Raw genomic sequence first — 3,040 nt, 5'->3', positions numbered from 1 at the left:
GCCTGACTGAGATTTACAAGGTGACCATAGCTTGCTTCAGGCCGACAATCTCCGTGGGATTCGACCCTTACTCACGTAAGGTATTACTTGGACGACCCAGTGCACTTGCTGGTTAGTTGTGCGAAGTTGTGACAGACAATAAAACTAGATCAGAGCACCAGGCCTTTGAAGCCATGGATATGTATCACAATTTCGTGCACCAAGTTTTTGGCGCCGTTGCCGGGGATTGTTCGAGTTTGGACAACTGACGGTTCATCTTGTTGCTCAGATTAGGTAATTTTCTTTTTGTTTTCTTTTCAAAAATTTTTCAAAAATCTTTCAAAATTTTCTCCTTTGTTTTCGAAAAAAAAAATTTTAAATAAAAATGTTTTCAAAAATTAAAATGTTTTCAAAAATATATTTTTCTTCAGAATTTTTAAGAATGAATTCTAGTGTTTCATAAAGCATGTTGAAGCTTGGCTGGCTGTAAAGCCACGACTGTAGGGCATGTTAGACGTGTCATGTCTGAGTTACATACTAAAGCTTGGCTGGCTATTAAGCCATGCCTGACCCTTTGATTGGAGCTTTAGTCTAAAGAGCATAAGATTCTTGAAATTCATATTAAAAATTTTGGAATCCTTATTTTTCTTTTTCAAAATGATTTTCAAAAAAATTAAAAGAAAATACAAAAAAATCATAAAATCATAAAAATCAAAAATATTTTTGTGTTTCTTGTTTGAGTCTTGAGTCATGTTATAAGTTTGGTGTCAATTGCATACTAATCTTGCATTTTTCGAAAATTCATGCATTCATAGTGTTCTTCATGATCTTCAAGTTGTTCTTGGTAAGTCTTCTTGTTCGATCTTGATGTTTTCTTGTTTTGTGTTGTATGGTGTTTTTCATATGCATTCTTAAATTCTTAGTGTCTAAGCATTAAAGAATTCTAAGTTTGTTGTCTTGCATGTTTTCTTTGCATTAAAAATTTTTCAAAAATATGTTCTTGATGTTCATCATGATCTTCATAGTGTTCTTGGTGTTCATCTTGACATTCATAGCATTCTTGCATGCATCACATGTTTTTATCTAAAATTCTCATGCATTGCATCATTTTCATGTTTCTCTCTCTCATCATTAAAAATTCAAAAATAAAAAAAATATCTTTCCCTTTTTCTCTCTTAAAATTTCGAAAATTAGATTTGACTTTTTCAAGAATTTTTAAAAATCTAGTTGTTTTTATGAGTCAAATCAAATTTTCAATTTAAAAATCTCATCTTTTTCAAAATCTTTTTCAAAAATCAAATCTTTTTCATTTTTCTTAGTTATTTTCGAAAATTTTAAAAATATTTTTCAAAAATCTTTTTCTTATTTTTGTATCAAATTTTCGAAAATAACAATAACAATTAATGTTTTGATTCAAAAAATTTCAAGTTTGTTACTTACTTGTTAAGAAAGATTCAAACTTTGAGTTCTAGAATCATATCTTGTGATTTCTTGTGAATCAAGTCATTAATTGTGATTTTAAAAATCAAATCATTTTCAAAAACTAATTTCAAAAATATCTTCTTATCTTACCTTTTTCAAAAATTTGATTTCAAAATATCTTTTCTAACTTCCTAACTTCTTATCTTTTCAAAATTGATTTTCAAATTTGTTTCAACTAACAAACTAACTTTTTGTTTGTTTCTTATCTTTTTCAAAACCACATAACTAACTCTCTCTCTCTCTCTAATTTTCGAAAATATCTTCCCCCTTTTTCAAAATTTCTTTTTTATTTAACTAATTATTTTAATTTTTTATTTTAATTTTCAAAAATTACTAACCTTTTTCTAAAACTATTTTTGAAAATCACTAACTCATTTTCAAAAATAATTTTCGAAAATTCACCTTCTTCCTCATCTCCTTCTATTTATTTATTCATCTACTAACATCTCCTCATCTCACATCTCCGCTATCCTTACCCTTGTGTTTGGATTCTTCATTCTTTTTCACCCCTATTCCTTTTCTTCTTCTACTAATAATAAGGAACCTTTTTACTGTGACATAGAGGATTCCTCTTCTTTTCTTGTTCTCTTCTCTTTCTTATGAGCAGGAACAAGGAAAAAGGCATTCTTGTTGAAGCTGATCCAGAATCTGAAAGGACTCTGAAGAGAAAACTAAGAGAAGCTAAATTACAACAATCCAAAGACAACCTTATTGAAAATTTCGAACAAATAAAGGAGATAGCAGCCGAACCCAACAACAATAATGCAAGGAGAATGCTTGGTGACTTTACTGCACCTAATTCCAATTTACATGGAAGAAGCATCTCCATTCCTACCATTGGAGCAAACAATTTTGAGCTGAAACCTCAGCTAGTTTCTCTGATGCAGCAGAACTGGAAGTTTCATGGACTTTCATCTGAAGATCCTTTTCAGTTCTTAACTGAATTCTTGCAGATCTGTGATACTGTTAAGACTAATGGAGTAAATCCTGAAGTCTACAGGCTCATGCTTTTCCCTTTTGCTGTAAGAGACAGAGCTAGAATATGGTTGGACTCTCAACCTAAAGACAGCCTGAACTCTTGGGATAAGCTGGTTACGACTTTCTTAGCCAAGTTCTTTCCTCCTCAAAAGCTGAGCAAGCTTAGAGTGGATGTTCAAACCTTCAAACAGAAAGAAGGTGAATCCATCTATGAAGCTTGGGAAAGATACAAGTAGCTGACCAAAAAGTGTCCTTCTGACATGCTTTCAGAATGGACCATCCTGGATATATTCTATGATGGTTTATCTGAGCTATCAAAGATGTCATTGGATACTTCTGCAGGTGGATCCATTCGCCTAAAGAAAACGCCTACAGAAGCTCAAGAACTCATTGACATGGTTGCTAATAACCAGTTCATGTACACCTCTGAGAGGAATCCTGTGAGTAATGGGACGCATGTGAAGAAGAGAGTTCTCAAAATTGATACTCTGAATGCCATACTGGCTCAGAACAAAATATTGACTCAGCAAGTCAATATGATTTCTCAGAGTCTGAATGGAATGCAAGCTGCATCCAACAGTACTCAAGAGGCTTCTTATGA

At 32.2% G+C, this 3,040-nt stretch overlaps 1 non-coding gene across 1 annotated transcript; it reads right to left on the bottom strand.

Annotated features, from left to right (window-relative positions):
* Nucleotides 1-2,597: 2,597 nt before the first annotated feature.
* LOC148544739 (small nucleolar RNA R71) lies at nucleotides 2,598-2,705 on the bottom strand. Its single transcript, XR_015900618.1, has one exon. It is a non-coding gene; the product is annotated as a small nucleolar RNA R71 (small nucleolar RNA).
* Between the last annotated feature and the right edge of the window lie 335 nt (nucleotides 2,706-3,040).

This window comes from Arachis ipaensis, chromosome B9 (genome assembly GCF_059453495.1).
Source record: "Arachis ipaensis isolate K30076 ecotype BB chromosome B9, ASM5945349v1, whole genome shotgun sequence".
Classification (NCBI taxonomy): domain Eukaryota; kingdom Viridiplantae; phylum Streptophyta; class Magnoliopsida; order Fabales; family Fabaceae; genus Arachis; species Arachis ipaensis.
This window is presented reverse-complemented; position numbering and strand designations above follow the sequence as displayed.